General features: G+C 38.8%; 1 pseudogene; it reads left to right on the forward strand.

The window, feature by feature from the left end:
• LOC102860325 overlaps positions 1-17187 on the forward strand; it is a 173070-nt pseudogene that overhangs the window by 92586 nt on the left and 63297 nt on the right.

Consider the following 17187-nt stretch of genomic DNA (forward strand, 5'->3'; position numbering starts at 1 on the left):
TAGTGACCCTCCATCAAGTTTCCAAAGCTTTAAATCTTTGTGGGAGGACATTGTTCATCTTTCTCCAAGGAAGCACCTGGTGGATTCAAACCTTTCCATTTGCTGTGTAGCATATGACACTCTATACCCTAGAGCTTCTTATACTGGAATTCACTCATTCACTGACTCACTTACTGTCTTGTCAGAACTAACTCATAGCTGACACTCTAGCTGGTTTCTGAGGCTATAAATTTGGGAGAAGATTGCCCATCTTTCCTACTTGGAGTTACTGGTGGATTCAACTCTTCAGAGAGACTTGAACTTGGGGTTAATAGCCCAACTCCTTTCAGACACTAGCGTATCCTATTTTAGAATTTAATATTATTGAATCAGAACCTACTCATGGCTGACCCTCCAGTGGGTTTTCAGAGGTGGTAAATGAAACAAGAGGAAACTGCTTCTCTTTCTCCCTTGGAATAGCTGATGGATTTGAACCTTTAGGTTACCCTTTTTGATGTAAGTCTTTTGAAAATTTACATGCAGGTTTCGTGAATTCAGAAAGTGAACATAAAAGGTAAGAGCATCTAGATTCTGTTTCCCTGAAAGCACAGTGAAAAAATGACCTTGTTAGAGACTAGTCTGGTGGGGCAAAAGTCTTGGTTAAATTGAAAGCTATATATGTCTTATCCTTGTTATAATAATGATTATAGTACCTTACTTTGTGTTGCTAACCAAGAAGGCAAAGAGCAAAAGGGTTTGCAAGTCACTTTATTTATCTTCTTCTTCTTCAGTATATTGTTTTGTCTTATTGCCTGGAAAAGGAATGTTTTTACTAGTATGCTTGTGAGCTCCAAATGTTAGAAAATGTGTTTGTTGCAGGAAACTATAGTAAGTTACTGTAACCATAAATCATATAGAAAATGGAATTTTTTTGTGTAAGCTATATCTGAACATCTCCCAGTCCTTTGTTAATTAACCCACCATTCTCATATATATGAGCTTATCATCTCTATGTTAATAGACTTTCCACTATATATTCTATGTGTGTTTTCTTGTGAGTCAAAAGTAACTGATTCTAATATAGTTTTCTCCCTGAAGGCCTGTTTGAAAGAATGAATATTTCTTGTGATTTTGGTCCAAATAGTGCAGAACTCTTCTACAATATGCTCTCAATTAATGAAAACGGGCTCTTCAGACTGTATTTGTCTTTTGTATTTTAAACTGACAGTGATTACTACCCCACACTGTAGGTATTTTTAGACAATGACTGCTCATATTGTTCTATTTTGTACCAAACACATTTTGCAGTGTGGGTTGTTTATAGCAGGACATACAATGAAATATAAGGAATTGTGTGGCTAATCCAAAGGTCATGCCTCGCTGGTGGTTCAAATTTACCAGAGCAGCTCCACAGGAGAAAGATGAGCAATATTTTTCCATATGATTCATAGACTCTAAAAATTCACTAGAGAGTCAGCCACGAATTGATTATGACTTGATGGTGATGAGTTTGAGTTTTGAGTTGTTTTACTGTGAAAGAGAATACTCTTTCTGTATCCTTTATGATTTTGTATTCTGGTGAAAGGCTTTGATCCATAATGGCTGTCCCAGGTGTGTGAATGGTGGTACTGGACCACCAAGAAGCAAATGATGTTATGAGGGTGGATGTTACAAGGGTGTGTTTCATGGAGTCATTGAAGAAGCCAGTGTGAAGTTGAAAAAGCAGTTAGAGATTGGTGGACATCCTTTGACACTATGAATAACATCAGAAAAATTGTAGCCTGGGATATGTTATGGTTGGAATGTGTTCTCTAAAAAGATATTGAAGTGCAAGTCCCTGGTCCCTGTAAATGTAACCTCATTTGAAGATAATATCTTTGACTGTATAATTAGTTAACATGGTGTTGTATTAGTCCTAATCCCATATTACTGATATCCTTATAAAAAGGTGAAAATACACACATACATAACAATAAAAAGGGAAGACAGATGGCATTGTGAAGATATAGAGACTAGAGCTATATTTTATAGTTGAGGGGTGCCCGTGCCTTCTAGAAACTGGAGGAGACAGAAAGAACATGCCCTTTCAGACTTCTTTCTTATATTTATCTCAACCATGAGTTCAGATTTCTATCTTCCAGAATTGTAAGAGTACAGATTTCTGTTGTTTTAGGTCACTTATTTTGCAGTGCTTTGTTAGGGCAGTCCTAGAAAGGAACTCAGAATGACTGGCTGGCCACTGAATGAATGGAGGTGGGGAGAAACCTATGGGAGAGAGACTGTTCCAAAGTCAGGGGTAATGATGGAGTAGATAGTGATTGCCTGTGAATCATTCTGGGGACACAGCTTCACCTGGGAGATGCTACAATCGACTCCTGATCTCTGATGGAGTTGATATCTAACTTCCACTACCTTTACCAAGCAAAAGGTATATTTACAATATGGCACAGCATTGAAAAACAAGTAGTACAGGAAGGCATTCTTCTGGGCATACTCTTTAGAGTTAGGCTTTTCTGTAAGCCTTTTCTTGGCTTATTGTCATGATTGTTATGAACAGGAACTGACTCTCCAGCAGGTTTTCTGAGACTGTAAATTGCGTAAGAGGAGATAATCTTTTCCCATGGAGCAGCTGGTTGATTTTTGAACTGTTTTCGTTTAGGCTGGCAGTGCAAATCCTTACTGTGTATCTGCACATAGATATTCATTGACATTCAGGTGATTCTGAACTCATGAGAACCCTGCATAGAGTTCCCAAGGTTCTAAATCTTTAAGGGAAGAGACATCTTATCTTTCTCTCAAGAAATAGCTGATGTATTCAAACCACCAACCTTCTGGATAACAGCCCAACATGTTACTCCTTAAACCACCAGAGCTCTTTTCAGGTGAATATAAGCAGAACCACATTTTAAGTCATATGTCCAGATGGCTAAAACCATAATAGATGTCTTTTCTGTAATATGAATTTATTTTATTTTTAAGTTGTAACTAGGAGGTGTGAATCTAAACACAATCATTCAGAGTTTTTCTCACCTCTTTCCCCTGGAGTTAGGACTAAGCTTGGAGAGTCTGGTGAACAGAGGGACTGTGGAGCATCAGATGAGAGAGGAAGGAAGTATCTCCTCACCTGAGCATTATGGCGTTCTTGTTCCCATTGGTTCTAGTCATGCGTGCATGTAGATTGCTCTTTTCCCCCTACCCTTCCACCTGTATTAAGGATCTCCAGTGGTGTATTGCAAAAGTTATCAGGCCGGTAACGAAAACGTTGGCAGTTTGAATTCATCAGCCAATCTACAGATGAAACATGGGCAGTATCCTCCCACAAAAATTTCTGGCCTCAGAAACCCTTGGTGGGTTGTCCTGAGTCAGAATCAACTAGATGGCAATGGATTTGGGGTTTTGCTTTCATCTTTGATAGCTACTAATAGACTTTGGTCTTTGTACTGTCTTTTCTAGGTATTTCATATTAGTGAAATCATACAACATTTGTCCTTTTTTTGACTGATATATTTTACTTAGAAGAAATGATATATATCTAAAAAAAGCTCTATTTCTTATAATCCAAAAGTCTTGACTTTTGAATGTCTTAGAATTATTTCTTCTAGGAGTATCAAAAGCCTACTTTAAAACAAAAAAGTCAAGGATTGATACCTTTGTTCTCTGTGTAGTATTTCTTTGAGGGAGGATATGCAGAATATCTGATCTACTGTCTGAAAGCTCATAGAGTAAAAGGGAAGATAGGACCAAAGATTACACAACTATGAAAATAACCTGTGCGTGTGTGTGAGCAGTGCCTGAATATACTCTTCTAGTCATTTTAAAAATAATCTTCAGCAAGATTACACTTGCAGAGAAAGAAGAAAGATGGCCGACCTGAGTGTAATGTGGTGCTCATCGCCTCACAACCGGCCTTCAGACAACCTTGGTTTGAGTCCTTATTCTACTGTCTTTATTACTTTTTCAACATTGAACAAGTCTGTTCACCACTCCAGAAGCCCCTTCTCTATTTGTGGAAGGGGAAAGTAATAATACCTACTTCAAGTTACAATTAGACCACTTGGTTGAGAGGAAGGGGGCAATGATGGCAGTGGAAGTGCTGTCGCTGGCCACAGACCTCAAAAGAGCCCAGGGTGGGGTGGAGGGAGATCCACCCTTGGGGAAAGCTACCCAACCACTGGGGAGAGTCACTTGGCCTCTGGGGAGAGCCACATGGCAGGGGAGAGCCACTTGGAAGGGGAGAGTCACTTGTCAGGGAATAGATACCTGGCAGGGGAAAGCTATCCAGCTCCTGGGTAGAGTTGCTCAACTCCTGGGGAGAACCACAAGGCCCTGGGGAGAGTCACCCAGGCTCTAGAGAGAGAAGCTTGGTCCCTGGGGAGAGATGCCTGGCGTGGGAGAACTGACCAGCTCCTGGAAAGAACCACCAGGTCCTTGGGGAGAGCCACTAGGCCCCTGGGGGGGGGGTCAGGGGGAAGAGCCACCTTGCAGGGAAGAGCCATCTGGTAGAGGGGAGCTTCCTGGCCCCTGGGGAGAGCTACTTGGCCCCAGAGGAGAGACACCCAGCCCCTGGGGAGAGACACCTTCCTGGGGAGAGCTGCCTGGCAGGGGAGAACCACCTGGCCCCTGTGGAGAGCCACCTGGTCCCTGGGGAGAGCTACCTGTTGTGTATGAGGAGGAACTTTATCCAAGCCACTTTCCTTCATCTCCTCCAGTACACCTGTAAGTAATGCCTTCAAAGCCCCTTTCTCTGCAACTCACAAGTTTGTTTTCTCTAAGTTTGCTCTCTTTCCTATAGGTAACCTGAACACTAAGTCTTGTTTCAGAACCTAAACCCTGAGCCAGGTCCCAGAGACAAAAGGGAAATACAACTGCCTGCTAAGGAAATGAAGGTGGATGGAGTCTCAACGTTCAGCCAGTCACTCCCACTGGACTCTCTCATGCAAACACCTTGCAGTCAAGAGGGCAGAAAACATCATGAAAACATCTTTTTTTAAAATTGGGGTTTTAATGAAATATAGAGAACTGGGATTTCCATTCATTCATTATTGCACATTTTACTCCCTGTCTACTCCTCCCATCCCCCAGTTCGCTTTTCTCTTTGATGAAAAAAAAAATTCTTTCATTATTATACAATTTCCCTCCTCGTTCCAGTCCACTTAACTAAAGTTCTTCCAAGCTTTTCTCTAATGAAATTTATAGTCCTTGGTTTTAGTCCTAGGTCCTTGAATTGGTTTTTGTGTATGGTGTGAGGTTTGATTATTGTTTGAGTTTTCTGCAGATAGTTTTCCAATAAGGATGTCATTTCCCCAATTGTCTGATTTCATTTCCTTGTCAAAAATCAGTTGACGATAGGTTGATGGGCTGATTTCTGGATTCTCAATTCTATTCCATTGATATATGTGTCTGTCATTGTACCAGCACCGCACTGTCTTGATCAGCATGGCAGTGTAGTAGGATTTGAAATCAGAGTGTTTCTCTTTTTTAAGGAGTGCTTTTCTTATTTGGGGTCTCTCTTTAACCCAGATGAAATTGGAGATTGCCTTTTCTATCTTGTTGAAGAATGGAATTGGTATTTGTATTGGGATTGCTTTGAACTTGTACTTTACCTTTGGCATTATTGTCATTTTTTACAATATTGAGTCTTTCTATCCATGAGTAAGGTACATTCTTCCATTTCTCCAGGTCTCTTTTTGTTTCTTGTAGTAATGTTTTATAATTTTCTTTGAATAGATCCTTTGTGTTTTTCGTTAGATTTACTCCCAAATATTTAATCTGTGATTAGCTATTGTGAAGGGTATTGTTTTCCTTAGCTCCATCTCTGTATTCTCTTTGTCACTATAGAGAAATCCAACTGATTTTTGTATGTTGATCTTGTATCCTGCCATTTTGCTGAATTGATCAAGTATGTCCAGTACATACAGGAACTTTGAATGGGAATTTTTTTCTTTCAGTTTTCCACATATGCTATTCCATTGTGTTCTAGCTCTCAGGATTTCTGCTGAGAAATCAGAACCTAATTGTTTCCCCTTTGTAGGTGACTTTGTTTTTCTCATGCTTCTTGTAGCATTCTATCTTTATCTTTTTATTTGGAGAATTTGACTATGATATGTTTTGGTTTTTTTGAGGGAGTCTAGTCTATTTGCTTTTCATTGTGCATCTTGAATGTGAATTTCCCTGTTCTTCATAACACCTGGGAAGTTTTCTTTTAGTATTTCTTCTACAATTTTCTCAGTGATTCTTCCGTCACTCCCATGTTCTGAAATTCCAATTATATGTATGCTGTTCCTTTTGATGTCATTTCACATGGTTCTAATGTTTTCTTCATGTGTCATCTCTAATTTTTCTTCTAGTGTGTTTCCATTGAGGCTCTTGTCTTCCAGCTCACTGATTCTCTGTTCCATCTCTTCAGTTCTAGTTTTGGTATCTCCAATGTATTAGACACTTCTGCCATTTCAGTCTTAATACTCTGGATTGCATCTTTATGCTTTTCTGTTTCTTTTAGTACTTGTTGGCTGTACCCTTTCTCTCTTGAGGTGTTTTTCTAAGTTTTTGTACCTCTTTATCTACACTTTCAATTCTTTCTTTCATCTTTTTCATTTTTCTTCTGTAGTTGTTCAAGTTTCTCATCATCAATATATTTCTTCTGGATCCCTGTCTCTTGTGTATTTGCCCCCTTAATGGCTTCCATTGTTTCTTCCATCATATGCAACTTCTTCTATAGCTATTCAAATAACTCCATATCAACGCATTTCTTCTGGTTCTCTGTATCTGGGGAATTAACTTGCTCTGCATTTTTAGAAGAAGGGCTATTTTGTTTTTTCATTATTATTGAGGCAGCCTGCTGCTTTCTTTACATTATGTGAATCTTTCCCCTAATAGATGTTAGGCTGTTATAAATATGTAATGTTCCAGAGTATGGTGATGTTCTGTGTAGGACCTATATATAGGTGCTCCCCTCTTGTCCCTCAGGCCTATCACCCTCAGGCCTAAAGTGGGATTACTGTTGTCTTCCAGAAACCATGGCTGTTCCATGCCTCTTCTCTGTTTGCTTAAGAAATATCAAGCTCCCCACACATTATAGACAGTAGAGTTCAAAGTCAATTTACCTGAATGGTAGAATGCATGAATATATTGCCCTCCAGAAACTATGGCTGTTCCACGTCTCTTCCCCCTGGACACTGAATTCTTGTTGTATATAAAGCATCTCAGATTATTTTTGTGCATACCAATTAAATAAATTTGGAGAGCTGATACAACTTTATTAATTTTAAACCAAGGGTCTCCCCTTACTCTGTTCAGATAACCCTCTGTTTGTCTATGCAAAGGTTTTGTATGAATACAAGATTCATATGACACTAAAACAATATCCTTCATTGTATACCTTTTTCCCAGCCTGAATTTCTGACAATTCCTTCTTAATGTACTGCTGCAATAGTTTGAATTATTTTTAGAAAGATTTTACTTGTGAGGGGGTACTGATGATATTCTTCATTAATTTCTGCATTCTGTTGAATCACCTTTCTTTGGAATTGTCACAAATGTGGATCTTGGTGGAATAGTGCTTTATGTGTGAGCTGGTAAATAAAAAAGTTGGTGGTTTGAATTTACCAGCCATGTTAGACAAGAAAAATTAAGACTTCTGCTTCTGCTAAAACTTAAAGCTTTGGTAATTCAGTGGAGGGTCATGATGAGTTAGAATGAACTTGATAAAAATGAGGTGGTTTATTATTTGTTTCTAGGTGGTTGGCTAGGTAGCTGCTCCAAATTACCTTGGCATATATTGTTTGCAAAGGGAGCTCTGGTGGCCCAGTGGCAAGAAGCTGTGCTGCAATCCTGAAGGCACATTATTTGAGGCCACCAGTTGCTTCATGGGAGAAGGATGGACAATCTCTTTCTGTGTGATTAATTACCTCTGAAAACCCACCAGAAGGTCAGCTATGGGTCGGTTCCAATTCTATGGTAAACAACAATGACAACAACAATATCATATCATTTGCATCTCAAGCATTGCAGTCATTTGTTGAAATATTTTACTTGATAATCTGTCAATCATGGAGGTTTGTTTGGGCCAATGTCTTTAGTGCAACTTGGACTTCTCCTTACAACATTTGGGATAGTGTTCACTTTTTTGTGTGTATGCATTTCACATATCCTAACAGTTTGTCATACTGTGTAGCTTTTACATTGCTGCGAGGCTAGAAGCTATAACAATATTTAAAATATGAAAAAGACTGATAACACAATTACAAAATGGGCAAAAGACATGTAAAAGCTTTTCACAAAGGAAGATATTCAGATAGACAACAGACATAAGAAGAAATACTCAAAATTACTGGTAATAAGAGAAATGCAAATGAAAACCACAATGAGATGTCATCTCACTACAGTAGCAGATGCAAAAATTTAACTGGACAGAGAGTAATAAATCTTGGAGATGTGGAGAGATAGAAACAAACAGTTTTTTAAAAGAAAATTATTTTTAAAATTATTTGGGGTTTTTAAATTTTTTTAAATTATTTTTTTGTGTGCATACAATCAAATCAGATCTGGCTGGTACAGGAAGAGATTGCCCTTCCTTCTCCAGCAGAGCATCTGGTGATTCAAACCACGTACTTCTGGGATTGCATTCCAGCTTCTGTCACTAGGCCACCAGAGCTCCCTGAGTGATAGAAACTCTTACACAATGTTGGTGGAATTATAAAATGGTACAACCACTCTGGAAGGCAGTTTGGTACTTCCTAAAAAAGCTGAACATAGAAATTCCATATGACCAGCTATTCCATTGCTTGGTGTATACCCAAGAGAATGAGAACTGAGGCGCAAAATAGAGACTTGCACACCAATGTTTACAGCAGTGTTAGTCACCATCACAAGAACATAGAAATATCCCAAATGTTCAGCCACAATGGAATGAATTTTGAAATTATGGTACATTCACAGAATGGAACACTATGCAGCATATAGGAGCAGTGATTTTGGAAATTACTACCTCACTTGGAGGGACTGGAGACCATTATGCTAAGTGAATAATTCTGTCCCATAAGGACAAATACTGTATAAGACCATTATTATAGCAATATATAACTAGTAAAATGTGTATGAGAATCTAAGTTGGGGAGGGTGGGAGTAGAGGGGTGAGGATGGGCAAGGGTAGGTAATCATAGAGTTACACAATTTGATGGGTAGAGGGAGGGGTAGGTAAAGGAAATGAGAAAGATCCTGTGTGAAAAACAATGTATATGGACTTTATAAGTAAATCAGTATAAAATAAAAGTTTTGTTTAAAAAACAAAAGACGTAACAAACAAACAAAATATCAGCAAGATCACCTATAGTAGGTAGGTTTCAGTGGAGCTTTCAGACTAAGACAGGCTAGGAGGAAGGGTTGGGGATCTACTTCTGAAATAATTGTTAAACGAAAACCTTTTGAAAGACAGAAAAAGTAAGACTTTCTTTGAATAAGTAAGACAAAATCATTACACCTGTGGGACTCACATTCCAAAGAAGAGTGGAAGTCCAGGATTTCTAGTATCCTCCTATGTGTATATACGACTACTGGTGACACAGTGGTTAAGTACTAGGTTGCTGATAAGTCAGCAGTTTGAACCCACTAGTCATGTGACAGGGGAAAGATTTAACAGTGTGCTTCCATAAAGATTCGTTAATACCCTGTGGGGCAGTTTTACTCTGCTCTATTATGTTACTTTGAATCAGAATCAGTTTGATGGCAAAGGATATTGTTCTTATGGGTGCCTTTGCAGTGTGTTAATATAAACAACTAAGAGGTTTAGATGTGCAGTGGGCAATATTTTGTGTTATTGTTTTTGTTGTGTCCAGTCGAGTTGGAAGTGACCCATGGCTGACCTTTCAGTGGGCTTTCAGAGGCAGTAAATAACAGGGGTAGACATATCGTTTTCCCACTGAGCAACTGGTGGATTTAACTGCTTACCTCTGCATTGGCAGTGCAATTCTTTACTTCTATGCTATCAGAGCTCCCAGGAGTTCCCGCTTAAGCCATCAAGTCCCCTGCTTTCCAGAAGGCAAAGGCATGCTGGAACAGTAAGGCACAGCTGCCTGGGACCACTATCCAATGTGGGGGTGTGGCTGTGTTTAGTTGCTAATATCTGCAAAATAAGAAGTTGTGGCATATTATTTTTTAGTTCAGTTCAAAGAGGTTAATTAATTGTATTTGGGTCTGAAGATGTAAAATAGGAGACCTAAGCAGATATATGTTTCTTCCCCCCACCCCCGATAAAAATGCATGTTTGCATTTCTTTATTTTTTTTTAAATAGAATGAATGAAAAATTTGGACTTTCATTTATATCTCTGTGTGTATGGGCAAAATTCTTTAATACAGGCCTCATGTGGTGCAAATGGGTTTTGGCTCTTGTCTAAAGAGTAGAAAAAGGTGAGTGTCTCTCTGAAAGGACCAAGCAGAGTGAGAATAGCACAGCCCCTCACTTTCCTGGTGTAGAAAACAGATAAAGAACCCATAGCCCAGCCTCAGGGTACCTGTAGAGCCACACCAACAGCAAGAGGTTCAGTATTTGTTGTTGACTCATAGTTGTGGTACCAAGAATGGAGTTTATTAGGGAAATAAGTGGGAGAGTGGGGGAGGCAAAGAATATCACCCAAGGCAAACCCAAGATTTAGCCAAGCAGTCCCAATGCACAATCCTCAATTAGTCCAGGGTCAAGTTTTAGCTCAGCAGTCAAATCCAAATCACCTAGCAAGATTTGACTCAAGTAGTTACAAGTCATCTTCTTGTTCAAGCATTGACAAGAACAGTAAGACCATAAACTGTGGCTAGCACAAATGCAAGAAGCCTCAGGTCTTAACCTTGACACAGTTTCTCCACAGCAATGTCACAGTTTCTCCCCCACCATCACCAGGATCTTTCCATCAAGTTCTCACACTCAACAGGGTCTTGTTTCACTCTCCCTCAAGTTTTGCCTGTCTTACTCCTCTCTCTTTCTCTGTTTGTCTCTCTATCTCGCTCTCTCCCCCTCCTTGTCATAGTTTCACAGGTGTTGATCATTTGCAAGGCCATGTGTCTGCAACTAAGGTAGCTGTAGACCAGAGGTGGCTTAACATAATGGCTAAAAAGCGCCATCTTCTAAGCTAACACTGCAGCCAACCCTATGGCTTTTTTAGCCATTATTTTTCATTATCTGAAGGATTAGCCTTCCCTTCACCATCATCTATATTTAGGGAAATATATAAGCTAGCTACTTCAAACCTTATTTAATCCTCCAGTTTTAGTTAGCTAATTTTTAATTTGCCCAGTCCTATCAAACCAGTGAGTAAACAAGCATGTCTTTTTCTCTGAAGCATCTCAGTAACAGTTGAATTTGCATATATAAACAAAGCTCCAGTCCAGAACAAACCATCAAGTCACAGCAATCAATACTAGCTCATAGAATGAAACATCTCTTCATCTGGTTGTGTTCTGGTCAACACATCTCCAGCTTCCTGTGGCTAGGTCCAAATGGGCGTCAGCTACAAACTCACATACTCCTTTCTGTATTTCAAACTGGCTGAATGGCTGGGAGAGTATGACTTGTGGCAGCAATACTTGAGATGGGCAAGTCTTGTGGGAGACTGGAGAAAGACCCTGTTGAGAGCAAAACCCTGACGACAAGACCCTGGAGATGATGGGGGAGAGACTGTGGCATTGCTGTGGAGAAACTGTGGTAGGTTATGTCCTGATGCTTCTTGCATTTGTCCTGGCTACAGTTAAAGGTTTTGCTATTCTTGCTGACGCTTGAAGGAGAAGCTGATTTATAAATGCTCTGAGGCAAACTTTGCTGGATGATTTAGATTTGAATGCTGAACTGAAAGCTGACCCTGGACTAATTGAGGAATTGTGCCTTGGGACTGCTTGGCTTAATCTTGGATTTGCCTTGGGTGATATTCGTTGCCTCCCCCACTCTCCCATTTATTTCCCTAATAAACCCCATTCTTGGCACCACTACTATGAGTCAATAATAAATAAATAAACCTCTTATGGCTGTTGGTGTGGCTCTGGAGGCACCATGGGGCTGGGCTATGTGTTCTTCATCTGGTTTATGCTCTGAGGTGGTTGAGGGGCTATGCTGTTCCTGCTCTTTCTAGCCCTTTCAGAGAGATACTCATGGCCTTGTACCTCCTTGTCCCATTTCCTCCTTCACTCTTTAGACAGGTTCCTAACTGAAAGGCCTGTAGTTTATGCTTACCCAGAGATACCTCAGATGAAAATCTTGGCAATTTGCTCTCCAAAAGACATTTATTTATTATCCTATGAAATACAGTCATACTGTATTCTACATAATTGCATATGTAAATAATAATGGCTGAATAAGTGTATGATGTTTCATTAAAGAAAAAAATTGTTTACTATAGTAAAAGTAAAATTACTTGGTTTACACCTTCCCCCCACAAGACTAATTTAATTTTCTGCCCCTTGACTCATTTATTCAACATTTCTTTATTGTGCCGTATTTCTTCTATGCTCACTTCCTCATTGAGGATAGCTAAATTGCCACTTTTTATTAATTCTGGTCTATTATATGTTTCTAGGCACAACTTAGTACACTAGAAATTAAGACTGAGGATGGTTTTAAACAAGAAAAAGAATTGGAGCTATAGTTTGGGTCTGATGATAAATGGGATTGTAATGGATAAAGAGGAGAAGAAAGGGCTTTCAGAAGAGATGGTATGAAAGAAAAGACATGGAGTTGGTCCCTGGACAATCCATCATGTCTCTTGGTAATTAAATTTTATGTGTTAGGGAGACCATGTTAACATTATGAAGGAGACTGATGAATGGGCCACTCTTTCAATGGCATGGAAACCTTTTAAGACTTAACTTTGCCTTCATTAAGGAATTTTAAAGGCCAAGAAGACTGTGTAGATTATTGTTATAGGTTATCCCGGAGTTTGCTCCTATAATTAGTTTAATGCTAAATGGACAACAGAGCAGTGCTAATAGAAATTGATTTCCAAATACCTTTTCCATACGTGAATTTATTTGTATCTAGAATTCTTTTTTCTCTTTATTGTGATTTGAGTGGAAGTATCATTTTCTGCTTTAAATATTTCTACATATAGATGTAGGGATCCCTGGTGACCTAGTAGTAAGGAGTTGCCTGTGAACCCAAAGACAAGCAGTCCACTAGTGGTTCCCTGAGAAAAGAAGGGCAATTTCATTCTATATTACTTTTATTGTGATTTGAGTGGAAGTATCATTTTCTGCTTTAAATATTTCTACATATAGATGTAGGGATCCCTGGTGACCTAGTAGTAAGGAGTTGCCTGTGAACCCAAAGACAAGCAGTCCACTAGTGGTTCCCTGAGAAAAGAAGGGCAATTTCATTCTATATTACTTATAACCTCTGAAAATTTACTGGCAGGCCAACCAGGAGTCCATTTCAGTTTGATAGGACATAGCAACAACAACAACAACAACAAAGTCTATCATATAGAATTGCTAATGGTTGAAAATGACTCTTTGGTGTTCAGTAACACGAAATAGGGGAAGATCCTTTTTTTTGGCTTTTTAAAAAAATTTTTTTTATTGGGAAAAACATATTGGGGGTACAAGGAGGTGAGGGTTGGGGGAAGAAAGGTGAGGATGGGCCAGGATGCAGTTGCAGAGCTGCACAGTTTGGTCGGTGGGGGGAGCAGGTGAAGGAAATGATGAGGGTCCAGTGGGGACCAGATGCTACAGAGGAATGACAAGCATTTTCCAATAGTAATTAAACCAACTGTCTTATTGATTTGGGAATTGGATGCCGACTCTCTGGCTTCTTCATGCTGAACAGGGGTGTAGATATAAAGGGGGGAAGGGAGGATGCTTTATCACCTTACTGGTGGTCCTGGGTTAAAGCTGCTTGCCTTCTTGCTCCTGAGGGCCGCGACGGTTCGCCTCGAGCTGGGGGCCAAGCGCAGCCCGCCCCGGGCAGAAGGCCACAATGGCTCGCCCCAGGCAGAGGGCTGAGGGCAGCCTGCCCTGGGCAGACGACCGCGACGAAGATCCTTTTTTAAAAAAATTTAATTGAGCACAGCAGTAAGCATGGATGTGCATACAAAAAAAATTTAATTGATATTTTAATGAACATTTATAGAGAACATGGATTTCTATTTATTCATTGTTGCATATTTCCCTCCCTATCTCTCCCAGTTTGCTTTTCTCTTTGAAAAAAAGTTCTTTCATGGCTGCACAGTTCCCCCCATCACACCCCAAGTTCTCTTTGCTATGCACATCTTATTCTGTACTGTTGTCATGCAAATAATACCTAATGATATATTCCTTTTAAACAATTCTTTCCCTCATCTGTTTCAATGCAGTTTAAATTATTTATCCCCTCTTTTCTTAGTTCCCCCCAAGCCCATGTCAGTCCTATTTTATAACAGTGCAATTATGCAGTATTTGTCCTTTTGTGGCTGAGATAATTCACTTAGAATAATGTCCCCCAGGGTCACCATTTTTTTAGAATATTTTATGAGTCTCTTGTTTTTTTCAGTGCTATGTAATATTCCACTGTGTGAATATACCACAGCTTCTCTATCCATGCATTTGTTGATGGGCAGTTGAGTTGTTTTCATCTCTATGCTATTGTGAACAAAACAGCAATAAACATAGGTGTGTATATATCTGTTTGGGAGGCAGTTCTGATTCATTTAGGGTATATTACCATTAGTGGAATTTCTGGGTTAAATGGCATTTCTATTTCCCACTTTTTGAGAAAGTACCATACTGCCTTCCAGAGGGTTGCACCATTTTATACTCCCATCAACAGTGAATAAGGGTTCCAGTTCTCCACAACCTCACCATGATTTGTTTGCTGTTCTTTTGAATTTTGCTATTGTAACTGGGGTCAGATAATATCTCATAGTTGTTTTGATTTGCATATCTCTCAGAGTTCAGAATCTCCCCGCCTCCCCCCGCCCCCCCATTCTGTGGCTTTCCTTTTTCTCCTTTTGGATGAGTTTTTTGATGTACATAGGGATTTGATTCTTAGAAGGTCCCATTCATCTATTTTATTCTCTTTTGGTTATAGGTTTTTCAGGATGTTTGGAAGACTGTTCATGTTGTGGATTAGGGCTTCTAAAGTTCTTCCAAGCTTTTCTCTGATGAAGTTTATAGTCTTTGGTTTTAGTCCAAGTCCTTTAAGTTGTTTTTTTTGCATATGGTGTAAGGTGAGTTTTCTACAGATAGTTTTCCAATTTTGCCAACACCATTTGTTAAAGAGGCAGTTGTTTCCCTACTTAACTGATTTCATCTCCTTGTAAAAAATCAGTTGACCATAGGTAAATGAGCTTATTTCTGGATTCTCAATTCTATTCCATTGATCTACCTGTCTGCCATTGTACCAGTACCACACTGTCTTGACCACCAAGGCTGGCTGTGTATTAGAATTTGAAATCAGGGAGTGAGATGCCTCCTACCTTGTTTCTCTTTTTAAAGAGCGTTTCGCTTATTCGAGGTCTCTTTCTATTCCAGATGAAATTGGAAAATGCCTTTTCCATCTTATTGAAGAATGCAATTGGTATTTGTATTAGGATTACAACGAATTTGTAGATTGCCTTTGGTAGAATTTTCATTTTCACAATATTGAGTCTTCCTGTCTAAGAGCATGGTATATTGTTCCATTTCCCCAGGTTTCTTTTTGTTTCTTGTAGTAATGTTTTGTAATTTTCATTGAGTAGGTCCTTTGTGTTTCTGGTTAGATTTGTTGTTGTTGATTGCCGTCAAATCGAGCACAACTCATAGTGACCTTATGAACACAAGGCCTGAGCCCTTTCTATAACTATCGTCTTTAATCAAAGTTCATAGAGTTTCCAGAGGTATGTTGTTTAGGAAGTGAATGCCACTCCTGCTTTCAAACTTAGATTTATTCCCAAGTATTTAGTTTTGTGATTCGCCATTATGATGAGTGTTGTTTTCCTTAGCTCCAGTTCTGTATTCTCTTTGTCACTGTATAGAAATCCAATTGATTTTTGTAGGTTGATCCTGTATCTGCCACTTTGCTGAATTGTTTGACTATGTCCAGTAGTTTTCTTGCTGAATCTTCAGGGTTTTCTAAGTATACAATGATATCATTTCATATAAAGATAATTTTACCTCCTTTTTGCCTATTTGAATACCTCTTGTTTCCTTTATTTGTCTTATTGCAATGCTAAGACTTCCAATACAATATTGAATAGGAGAGGTGATAGTAGACATCCTTGCCTAGTTTCTGGTCTCAAAGGAAATCTCTCTCCATTGAGAACAGTATCAGCTCTTAGGGTTTGCATGAATACTTTTTACTATGTTGAGGAAATTCCCCTCTGATCCTATTTTGTTGAGTGTTTTAATCAGGAGAAGGTGTTGGATTTTGTCAAAGACCTCTTCTGCATCAATTAAAAAGACCATGTGGTTCTTGTTCTTTGCTTTGCTAATGTGATGAATTACACTGATTGTTTTTCTTATGTTGAACCATCCTTGCATACTTGGTCATGGTGATTTTTTTTTAAAATGTATTGTTGGATCTATTGGTAAAGATTTTATTCATGAGTTTTGCATCTATGTTCATGAGCGATATTGGCCTATAGTTTTCTATTTAGGTGGTGTCTACCTGACTTTAGTATCAAGGATATATTTCCTTCATAGAATGAGTCTGAGAGAATTCTATCTCTTTCTATTTTCTGAAATACTTTGTGTAGAATTGGTGACAATTCTTCTCTGAATGTTTGATAAAATTCACTTGTAAAACTATCTGGTCTAGGGCGTTTTTTTAATGTTGTTTTGTTACCTGTTCAATTTCTTCCTTTTGTAGTGGGTCTATTCAGGGGTTTGATTTTGATCTGTGTCAGTGTGTGAATTTCTAAATATTTGTCCATTTCTTCTAGGTTTTCATATTTGTTTGAGTATAGTTTTATATAATAATAATTTTTATTTTAATTGGTTCTGTTTTGACATCGCCCCTTTCATCTCCTTTTCAGATTATTTATGTCTTTTCTTTCTTTTCCTTTGTTAGTTTTGCTAGTGGTTTGCCAATTTTATTGAACTTTTTGAAGAACCAACTCCTGGTTTTGTTGGTTTCAATTGTTTTTCTGTTTTCTATTTCTTTTAATTCTGCCCTAAATTTATAACTTCAGGGTTTTATTAGAGGGTGTTGGGTTTTCTTGCTTTTCCTTTTCAATTTTTTTTGAGATGTTGGGTTAGAAAGTCAATTATCATTTTTCCTT

The sequence above is a fragment of the Elephantulus edwardii genome, unplaced genomic scaffold (assembly GCF_000299155.1).
Source record: "Elephantulus edwardii isolate Elephantulus edwardi_28Jun2011 unplaced genomic scaffold, EleEdw1.0 scaffold00031, whole genome shotgun sequence".
Taxonomy (NCBI): domain Eukaryota; kingdom Metazoa; phylum Chordata; class Mammalia; order Macroscelidea; family Macroscelididae; genus Elephantulus; species Elephantulus edwardii.